Here is a 12,090-nt window from a genome sequence, read left to right as displayed (position 1 = left end):
ATAAAGTGCGGACTCAGTTGGGAGGGTCAAGTGGTTGGACTGGAAGATGGAGAGAAAAAGGAACTTTTTCTTTTTATCAGGAGGAAATATCCTTGGATACAGAAGTACAAGCCTGCATCATCGGATAAAGTGCGGACTCAGTTGGGAGGGTCAAGTGGTTGGACTGGAAGATGGAGAGAAAAAAGAACTTTTTCTTTTTATCAGGAGGAAATATCCTTGGATACAGAAGTACAAGCCTGCATCATTGGATAAAGTGCAGACTCAGTTGGGAGGGTCAAGTGGTTGGACTGGAAGATGGAGAGAAAAAAGAACTTTTTCTTTTTATCAGGAGGAAATATCCTTGGATACAGAAGTACAAGCCTGCATCATTGGATAAAGTGCGGACTCAGTTGGGAGGGTCAAGTGGTTGGACTGGAAGATGGAGAGAAAAAGGAACTTTTTCTTTTTATCAGGAGGAAATATCCTTGGATACAGAAGTACAAGCCTGCATCATCGGATAAAGTGCGGACTCAGTTGGGAGGGTCAAGGGGTTGGACTATTTAAGATGGAGAGAAAAAGGTCTTTCTTTTTAGGAGATATCCTTGGATACAGAAGTACAAGCCTGCATCATTGGATAAAGTGCAGACTCAGTTGGGAGGGTCAAGTGGTTGGACTGGAAGATGGAGAGAAAAAAGAACTTTTTCTTTTTATCAGGAGGAAATATCCTTGGATACAGAAGTACAAGCCTGCATCATCGGATAAAGTGCGGACTCAGTTGGGAGGGTCAAGTGGTTGCACTGGAAGATGGAGAGAAAAAAGAACTTTTTCTTTTTATCAGGAGGAAATATCCTTGGATACAGAAGTACAAGCCTGCATCATCGGATAAAGTGCGGACTCAGTTGGGAGGGTCAAGTGGTTGGACTGGAAGATGGAGAGAAAAAAGAACTTTTTCTTTTTATCAGGAGGAAATATCCTTGGATACAGAAGTACAAGCCTGCATCATCGGATAAAGTGCGGACTCAGTTGGGAGGGTCAAGTGGTTGGACTGGAAGATGGAGAGAAAAAAGAACTTTTTCTTTTTATCAGGAGGAAATATCCTTGGATACAGAAGTACAAGCCTGCATCATTGGATAAAGTGCGGACTCAGTTGGGAGGGTCAAGTGGTTGGACTGGAAGATGGAGAGAAAAAAGAACTTTTTCTTTTTATCAGGAGGAAATATCCTTGGATACAGAAGTACAAGCCTGCATCATTGGATAAAGTGCGGACTCAGTTGGGAGGGTCAAGTGGTTGGACTGGAAGATGGAGAGAAAAAAGAACTTTTTCTTTTTATCAGGAGGAAATATCCTTGGATACAGAAGTACAAGCCTGCATCATCGGATAAAGTGCGGACTCAGTTGGGAGGGTCAAGGGGTTGGACTATTTAAGATGGAGAGAAAAAGGTCTTTCTTTTTAGGAGATATCCTTGGATACAGAAGTACAAGCCTGCATCATTGGATAAAGTGCAGACTCAGTTGGGAGGGTCAAGTGGTTGGACTGGAAGATGGAGAGAAAAAAGAACTTTTTCTTTTTATCAGGAGGAAATATCCTTGGATACAGAAGTACAAGCCTGCATCATCGGATAAAGTGCGGACTCAGTTGGGAGGGTCAAGTGGTTGCACTGGAAGATGGAGAGAAAAAAGAACTTTTTCTTTTTATCAGGAGGAAATATCCTTGGATACAGAAGTACAAGCCTGCATCATCGGATAAAGTGCGGACTCAGTTGGGAGGGTCAAGTGGTTGGACTGGAAGATGGAGAGAAAAAAGAACTTTTTCTTTTTATCAGGAGGAAATATCCTTGGATACAGAAGTACAAGCCTGCATCATCGGATAAAGTGCGGACTCAGTTGGGAGGGTCAAGTGGTTGGACTGGAAGATGGAGAGAAAAAAGAACTTTTTCTTTTTATCAGGAGGAAATATCCTTGGATATAGAAGTACAAGCCTGCATCATTGGATAAAGTGCGGACTCAGTTGGGAGGGTCAAGTGGTTGGACTGGAAGATGGAGAGAAAAAAAGAACTTTTTCTTTTTATCAGGAGGAAATATCCTTGGATACAGAAGTACAAGCCTGCATCATCGGATAAAGTGCGGACTCAGTTGGGAGGGTCAAGGGGTTGGACTATTTAAGATGGAGAGAAAAAGGTCTTTCTTTTTAGGAGATATCCTTGGATACAGAAGTACAAGCCTGCATCATTGGATAAAGTGCAGACTCAGTTGGGAGGGTCAAGTGGTTGGACTGGAAGATGGAGAGAAAAAAGAACTTTTTCTTTTTATCAGGAGGAAATATCCTTGGATACAGAAGTACAAGCCTGCATCATTGGATAAAGTGCGGACTCAGTTGGGAGGGTCAAGGGGTTGGACTATTTAAGATGGAGAGAAAAAGGTCTTTCTTTTTAGGAGATATCCTTGGATACAGAAGTACAAGCCTGCATCATTGGATAAAGTGCAGACTCAGTTGGGAGGGTCAAGTGGTTGGACTGGAAGATGGAGAGAAAAAAGAACTTTTTCTTTTTATCAGGAGGAAATATCCTTGGATACAGAAGTACAAGCCTGCATCATTGGATAAAGTGCGGACTCAGTTGGGAGGGTCAAGGGGTTGGACTATTTAAGATGGAGAGAAAAAGGTCTTTCTTTTTAGGAGATATCCTTGGATACAGAAGTACAAGCCTGCATCATTGGATAAAGTGCAGACTCAGTTGGGAGGGTCAAGTGGTTGGACTAGAAGATGGAGAGAAAAATTAACTTTTTTTTTTTTTTTGAGAAGGATATATCCTTTAATTCAGAAGTAAAAGCCTGCATCATTGAATAAAGTACAGATTCAATTGGGAGGATCAAGTGGTTGTACTAAGGAAGATTGAGAAAAAAAGGAACTTTTTTTTGAGGAGGAAATATCCTTTCATGCAAAAGTACAAGTCCGCATCATTGGATAAAGTATGGACTCAATTAGGAGGATCAACTGGTTGTACTAAGGAAGATGGAGAAAAAAAAAAGATCCTTTTTTTGAGAAGGAAGAAATATCCTTTGATGCAGAAGTACAAGACTAAATCATTGGATAAAGTACGGACTAAGTTGGGAGGATCAACTGGTTGGACTAAGGAAGATGGAGAAAAAAAGGAACTTTTTTGAGGAGGAGGAAATATCCTTTCATGCAGAAGTACAAGCCTGCATCATTGGATAAATTACACACTAAATTGGGACGATCAACTGGTGGGACTAAGGAAGATGGAGAAAAAAAGGAATTTTTTTTGGAGGAGGAAATATCCTTTGATGCAGATTGATTGATTTAAAAGTTTTCAGGCATCCTGACATCGGTGGCCAATAAACTCGGTCTCAGAAAACTGGGTCTCGGAAAACTAGGTCTGGAAAACTCCGTCTCAGAAAACTCGGTCTCAGAAAACTCGGTTCCAAACGCCTATGCTTGCATCTCAAAGCCTTTAACTTTTTTTTTTTTTTTTACACAATAATTATAGGGTACTAAACAGTAATTTACTGTTTAAAGATCATTTACTGAGTATATAGTTAACAAAATAATTATAGGGTATTAAGCAGTAGGTTATTATTGAAATAACATTATTTGATAAAAATTAACCAAAAAGCAAAAAGAAAAATGATGAAGTTATAAATTCATCTAGTAATTATAACTCTTAAAAACACTCAAGGTTATGAACAATGTCTTCTAAAAAAATCACTTTGGGTGTTGCCATCATACTCTTCCGTTAACTTCTCAATGCAATTGTCAAGTTTTTCATATATTACTTTTTTTTTAGCTGGTTTTTCTCCAGTTGCAAATGAAGAATCTTAGTTTCCTTTCGAGCCTCTTCTTTTTTCAGGACAACAATAAATTTCCAAATATTGGGTGTTTTTGCATGGTATAGATTGATTTAATCCTGGGTGAAATCCTTCTAACGCATTATTTGTCAGAGGTAATTTATTTATGACACGACTTCTCATATTCTTTTAGGATATAAAGGAACTTCTCTTCTACGGCGACGTCCACGGATCGCACCAATATATGGTACCTCAAAGTAACTAATAAATTTCATCGGAAGTAACTCGTCTTCACTAAGTTCTTCAAATGCATTGGTAACTTCTTCAATTGGTAAGAATGCCATTGCACATAACATTCTTATTAAGAAGGGAAAGTTGTTGTCAGTATTGTACTGACGCTTAAGACCTCTTATTCTTCTTCTTCTATCATTCATTCATTCATTCATTCTTCTTCTTCTCCGTCTTCTTCTTTCCCACTTCTATGTGGGGTCGATGTTTCTAGTCAGCTTTCTCCATCTACCTCTGTCCCACACCTCATCACCGGTTAATCCCTTTGATCGAAGGTCGTCCTTGATACAGTCCAACCACCTTTGCTTTGGTCTCCCTCTCCTTCTCGTTTCCTGTACCTCCATTTCCTTCACTCTCCTCCCAATATACTTTTTATCTCTTCTCATGACATGACCATACCACCACCGTCTACTTTCTTGGATCTTATCTGATAGTTTTCTAACTCCTATGATACCCCTAATTACCTCATTCCGTATCTTATCTCTTCTTGTCACCCCGCACATCCATCTCAACATTCTCATCTCTGCCACATCCATCTTCTTCTCCTCTGTCTTCTTTATTGCCCACGTCTCCTCTCCATACATCATTACTGGTTTCGCAACTGTCCTGTGTACTTTACCTATCAACTTAATCCCTATTCTCCTGTCGCATAGTACTCCATGCACTTTTCTCCAATTCTTCCATCCTGCTTGTATTCTGTGGTTTATTTCTGTCCCCGGATCACCATCCTCTGCAGCTGTTGATCCTAAACACCTGAAATTTTCAACTCTTCAATTTCTCTCCCTGTAAACTAACTTTCCCATTCTCCCCATTTTTCAATCTCAAATACTCTGTCTTTTTCCTGCTGATCTTCAATCCCCTGTTTTCAATTTCTCTTCTCCACTCCTCCAGTTTCTCTTCTACTACCTCTCGCCTAATGCTTGACAGTATAACATCATCATCAAAAAGCATAAACTAAGGAGACTGATCTCTAATACCCTGTGTTACTACATCCTTAACCAGATTAAATAGGTAAGGGCTCAATGCAAACCCCTGATGTTGTCCCACATTTACAGGGAAACTTTCTGTTAGGCCTATACTGCTCTTAACATTCGTTTCTGTCCTTTCATACATATCTTGGGTGATTCTTACGTATTTCTCAGGGACTCCCTTTTCTCTCATACATCTCCACAGCTGACGTGGTACTCGATCGTATGACTTCTCCATGTCAATAAAGACCATAAGTAATTCTTTTTGTTTCTCCAAATGTTTTTCTATTGTCTGCCTCAAAGCAAATATTGCTTCTACAGTCCCTCTTCCAGGCATGAATCCAAATTGTTCCTCACCAATTGTACTAATGCTTAAAACTCAAATCACAAATTCGGAGATAAACATTCCTGCACATATTAAAGAAGCACCCAACAATTTCACAAAAAGGAAAATGGATTTTGATAGTATTACCAAGGCCTTCCTCGAAATCAATCATTGCATTCCACATCGCTTTTCACATTGCCAGAATAACTTTATCTTGTCAACACCGTGCATGTGAAAATCATATATGTAGTTCTCGCCGTCGATGAATTTTTCTTCCTCTTTGGGATCCAATGTATTTAGAAGCCATCACTGTGGGTAGTGAAACTAAACTTGAAATATCCGCGATTGAATACAAAACAAGAACTACATCCCACGTTTACAGTTTAACAGCCATTCTGATATAATACCATAGTTAAAACCAAACAGTCCAGTTTCCGCGCGCTCCATAAGTAACCGAGAGACCCAGTTTTCTGTGACCGACTTTTCCGATACCGAGCTTTCCTATTTTTTTCATACGAAATTCCTTTATTGTGTTTCTATGCTTAACATAAATCTATTGTCTCAATTGAACATAAGTACACATTTATACATTTTGTTTGCACTTCTGAAGCTCTGTTAGAGGACATGATAATATTTTCTACCATTTAAGACGTAAATACTTAATATGGTTTTGAGACCGAGTTTTCTGAGGCCAAGTTTTCCGAGACCGAGTTTTCCTAGCACCACTGACATCTAAGGTCAGTGACGCCAATATCATTTAGTTTATATATATATATATATATATATATATATATATATATATATATATATATATATATATATATATATATATATTATATATATATAATATATATATATTATATATATAATATATATATATAAATATATATATATATATATATATATATATATATATATATATATATATATATATATATATATATATATATATATATATATATATATATATATATATATATATATATATATATATATATATATATATAATATAAACATTAAAGAATATTCAATTAAAACCATAAAAGTTGAATGTCATTATAAAAGTTAGATAAGTTTTCAAAAGACCTGCTTCTGAAATAAAACTAAAAATGCCACTTGCGTAGTAGGACATATCATGTCCAAGAATCTTGGCAAGGATGAACCCACCACCCTCACCTCGAGCCTCAAACAAATATCTATTCCTTAATTCATTATATTGGGGCATTCGGTCAACAAATGCCTCATTGTTAGAGGTACTAAGCAGTCGTCACAATAAGGTTGGTGTTGGCCCTTCATTAGAAACTCGTGTGTCAACCAAGTGTGACCAATATGAAGACGACAAAGAGAACTTTCCCATTTTCTGGGCATTATGTTATACCTCCAAGGAGATGTGATATTTGTTACTTCTCTCATTTTATTACCATCTAGACTATCCCAGTGCTGTTGCCATTAATTGCAAAGCAATTTCTTGATGTTAGGTAGCAAATCATTACACGGAATGGGATACTTCCTTTGTAGCAACTCGGATGCAGCATTCTTTGCCAGTGAATCTGCCTTCTCATTTCCACACACACCTACACATGCTGGAACCCAACAAAATCGAACCGTTATACCTCTCCATCCAATAATAAAAAGCCATTAAAAAACCTTTAAAACTAGAGGGTTACTAGAATTGAAAACTTCTAAAGCTTGAAGGACACTCCTTGTATCACTAAAAATTGTAAAATTAATCTCCTTCTCCAACTCTTTTTTTCTCAATAGCAGTTAATATGCCATACAGTTCGGCAGTAAATATGGAAGCTGTTAGGGGAAGTGCACCTCTACAATTGAAACCATTACTGTGTACTCCAAATCCAACGCCGGCATCAGATTTGGAACCATCAGTATATATAAAAGTTGATCCTCTATGTTCTTGCACATGTTCCATAAAAAGAGACCTGGCTTCTAGGTCAGTCATATTCTTCTTAACTCCAATAAAGTATTTACAAACGGATATCTCTGGGGATTTCCATGGAGGCACTGATGAAACCTTGAATGGAAGTACCTTACTTCTAATCATATCCAGACTGTTTAATAATCATTTCAACCGAAAGCCATCAAACTGAGGAGATTTAGGGTGCAACTCAAAGTATGATGTGTGTCTTACAAATCTTGCAGTCTGAAAGGCTACAGAGTTAGTGAGTCTTTGCAATCTAAACCAATACCGAATGATGGAACACATTCGGTAAAGGTTTAGAGGTAACTCTCCAGCATCAACAAGGAGACGTGGGATAGGTGAGGTTCTAAACGCTCCTGTGGACAATCTAATACCAGCATGATGTATTGAATATAATATTTTTAATCGGCTTGGGGTGGCTGAAGAGTATATTTCACATCCATAACTAATTTTGGTGCAAAAGTACAAGACTAAATCATTGGATAAAGTACAGACTCAGATGGGAGGATCAAATGATTGGACTAAGGATGATGGAGAAAAAAAGGAAATTTTTTGTTTGAGGAGGAAATATCCTTTGATGCAGAAATACAAAACTAAATTTTTGGATTAAGTACGGACTCAGTTGGGAGGATCAACTGGTTGGACTTAGGAAGCTGGAGAAAAATTAGTAACGTTTTTGAGGAAATATCCGTTCAAGCAGAAGTACAAGCCTGCATCATTGGAAAAAGTAAAGACTCAGTTGGGAGGATCAACTGGTTGGACTAAGAAAAATGGAGAAAAAAAGAACTTCTTTTGAAGAGGAGGAAATATCCTTTGATGCAGAAGTACGACTAAATCATTGGGTAAATTACGGACTCAATTAGGAGGATCAACTGGTTGGACTAAGGAAGATGGAGAAAAAAAAAAAAGAACTTTTTTTGAGAAGGAAGAAATATCATTTAATACAAAAGTAAAAGACTAAATCATTGGATAAAGTACGGACTCAGTTGGGAAGATCAAGCGGTTGAACTAAGGATGATGGAGATAAAAAGGAAATTCATTTTTAAGGAAGATATATCCTTTCAAGCAGAAGTAAGAGCCTGCATCATTGGATAAAGTACAGACTCAATTGGGATGATCAACTAATTCGACTAAAGAAGATGGAGATAGAAGAACATTTTGAGGAGAAGGATTTATCCTTTGATGCAGAAATACGCCTAAATCATTGAGTAAATTACGGACTCAATTAGGAGGATCAACTGGTTGGAGTAAGGAAGATGGAGAGAAAAAGGAAAATTTTTTTAGGGAGAAAACATCATTTGATGTAGAAGTACAAGCCTTCATCAGTGGATGAAGTACAAACTCAGTTGGGAGGAACAAGTGGTGTGACTATGGAAGATGGAGATAAAAAGGAACATTTTAATGGGTGAAAATATCATTTGAAGTAGGAGTACAAGCCTTCATCGGCGGATGAAGTACAAACTCAGTTGGGAAGAACAAAGGGTTTGACTATGGAAGATGGAGAGAGAGAAAAAGGAACTTTTCTTTTAGGAGGGAATATTCTTTAATGTAGAAGTACAAGCCTTCGATATTGGAAAGTACAAATTCAGTTGGGAGGAACAGGTGGTTTGACTGTGAAAGATGGAGAGAAGAAAGAACTTTTTTAGGTGAAAATATCATTTGATGTAGAAGTAAAAGCCTTCATCAGTGGATGAAGTACAAACTAAGTTGGGAGGAACAAGTAGTGTAAAAGTAAAAGCCTTCATCAGTGGATGAAGTAAAAACTAAGTTAGGAGGAATAAGTGGTGTAGAAGTAAAAGCCTTCATCAGTGGATGAAGTACAAACTCAGTTGGGAGGAACAGGTGGTTTGACTATGGAATATGGAGAGAAAAGGGAACTTTTTTTTTTTTTTTCTGAGACGGAAATAGTCCTTGATGCAAAAGTACAACTCTTCATCATTGGATAAAGTACGGACTCAGTTGGAAGGATCAATTGGTTGGGAAATGTAAGACGGAGAGAAAAAGGAACTTTTTTTTGAGACGGAAATAGTCCTTCATGCAAAAGTACAAGCCTGCATCATTGGATAAAGTACACACACAGTTGAAAGGATCGAGTGGTTGGTCAATGGAAGATGGAGAAAAAAAAGGAAATATTTTTTTGAGACGGAAATAATCCTTGATGCAAAAGTACAAGCCTGCATCATTGGATAAAGTACAAACTCAGTTGGAAGGAACAAGTGGTTGGACATGGAAGATGGGGAGAAAAGGAAATATTTTTTCAAGACGGAAACAGTCCTTGATGCAAAAGTACAAGCCTGCATCATTGGATAAAGTACGGACTCAAGTTGGAAGGATCGAGTGGTTGGACAATGTAAGATGGAGAGAAAAAGGAAATATTTTTTTGGGACGGAAATAATCCTTGATGCAAATGTACAAGCCTGCATCATTGGATAAAGTACAGACTCAGTTGGAAGGATCGAGTGGTTGGACAATGTAAGATGGAGAGAAAAAGGAAATATTTTTTTGGCACGGAAATAATCATTGGATAAAGTACAGACTCAGTTGGAAAGGATCGAGTGGTTGGTCAATGGGAGATGGAGAGAAAAAGGAAATATTTTTTGGACGGAAATAATCCTTGATGCAAAAGTACAAGCCTGCATCATTGGATAAAGTACGAACTCAGTTGGAAAGGATCGAGTGGTTGGTCAATGGGAGATGGAGAGAAAAAGGAAATATTTTTTTGGCACGGAAATAATCCTTGATGCAAAAGTACAAGCCTGCATCATTGGATAAAGTACAGACTCAGTTGGAAGGATCGAGTGGTTGGCCAATGTAAGATGGAGAGAAAAAGGAAATATTTTTTTGGCACGGAAATAATCCTTGATGCAAAAGTACAAGCCTGCATCATTGGATAAAGTACAGACTCAGTTGGAAAGGATCGAGTGGTTGGACAATGTAAGATGGAGAGAAAAAGGAAATATTTTTTTGGCACGGAAATAATCCTTGATGCAAAAGTACAAGCCTGCATCATTGGATAAAGTACAGACTCAGTTGGAAGGATCGAGTGGTTGGACAATGTAAGATGGAGAGAAAAAGGAAATATTTTTTTGGACGGAAATAATCCTTGATGCAAAAGTACAAGCCTGCATCATTGGATAAAGTACAGACTCAGTTGGAAGGATCGAGTGGTTGGTCAATGGGAGATGGAGAGAAAAAGGAAATATTTTTTTGAGACGGAAATAATCCTTGATGCAAAAGTACAAGCCTGCATCATTGGATAAAGTACAGACTCAGTTGGAAGGATCGAGTGGTTGGACAATGTAAGATGGAGAGAAAAAGGAAATATTTTTTTGAGACGGAAATAATCCTTGATGCAAAAGTACAAGCCTGCATCATTGGATAAAGTACAGACTCAGTTGGAAGGATCGAGTGGTTGGTCAATGGGAGATGGAGAGAAAAAGGAAATATTTTTTGGGACGGAAATAATCCTTGATGCAAAAGTACAAGCCTGCATCATTGGATAAAGTACGAACTCAGTTGGAAGGGTCGAGTGGTTGGTCAATGGGAGATGGAGAGAAAAAGGAAATATTTTTTGGGGACGGAAATAATCCTTGATGCAAATGTACAAGCCTGCATCATTGGATAAAGTACGAACTCAGTTGGAAGGGTCGAGTGGTTGGTCAATGGGAGATGGAGAGAAAAAGGAAATATTTTTTTGGGACAGAAATAATCCTTGATGCAAATGTACAAGCCTGCATCATTGGATAAAGTACAGACTCAGTTGGAAGGGTCGAGTGGTTGGTCAATGGGAGATGGAGAGAAAAAGGAAATATTTTTTTGGGAAGGAAATAATCCTTGATGCAAAAGTACAAGCCTGCATCATTGGATAAAGTACGAACTCAGTTGGAAGGGTCGAGTGGTTGGTCAATGGGAGATGGAGAGAAAAAGGAAATATTTTTTGGGGACGGAAATAATCCTTGATGCAAAAGTACAAGCCTGCATCATTGGATAAAGTACGAACTCAGTTGGAAGGGTCGAGTTGGTCAATGGGAGATGGAGAGAAAAAGGAAATATTTTTTTGGGACGGAAATAATCCTTGATGCAAAAGTACAAGCCTGCATCATTGGATAAAGTACGAACTCAGTTGGAAGGGTCAGTGGTTGGTCAATGTAAGATGGAGAGAAAAAGGAAATTTTTTTTGGGACGGAAATAATCCTTGATGCAAAAGTACAAGCCTGCATCATTGGATAAAGTACGAACTCAGTTGGAAGGATCGAGTGGTTGGTCAATGGTAGATGGAGAGAAAAAAGGAAATATTTTTTTGGGACGGAAATAATCCTTGATGCAAAAGTAAAAGCCTGCATCATTGGATAAAGTACGAACTCAGTTGGAAGGGTCGAGTGGTTGGTCAATGTTAGATGGAGAGAAAAAAGGAAATATTTTTTGGGACGGAAATAATCCTTGATGCAAAAGTACAAAAGCCTGCATCATTGGATAAAGTACGAACTCAGTTGGAAGGTCGAGTGGTTGGTCAATGGGAGATGGAGAAAAAAGGAAATATTTTTTTGGGACGGAAATAATCCTTGATGCAAAAGTACAAGCCTGCATCATTGGATAAAGTACGAACTCAGTTGGAAGGGTCGAGTGGTTGGTCAATGGGAGATGGAGAAAAAAGGAAATATTTTTTGGGACGGAAATAATCCTTGATGCAAAAGTACAAGCCTGCATCATTGGATAAAGTACGAACTCAGTTGGAAGGGTCGAGTGGTTGGTCAATGGGAGATGGAGAGAAAAAGGAAATATTTTTTTGG

The sequence above is a fragment of the Palaemon carinicauda genome, chromosome 6 (genome assembly GCF_036898095.1).
Source record: "Palaemon carinicauda isolate YSFRI2023 chromosome 6, ASM3689809v2, whole genome shotgun sequence".
In the NCBI taxonomy this organism is placed as follows: Eukaryota; Metazoa; Arthropoda; class Malacostraca; order Decapoda; family Palaemonidae; genus Palaemon; species Palaemon carinicauda.
This window is presented reverse-complemented; position numbering follows the sequence as displayed.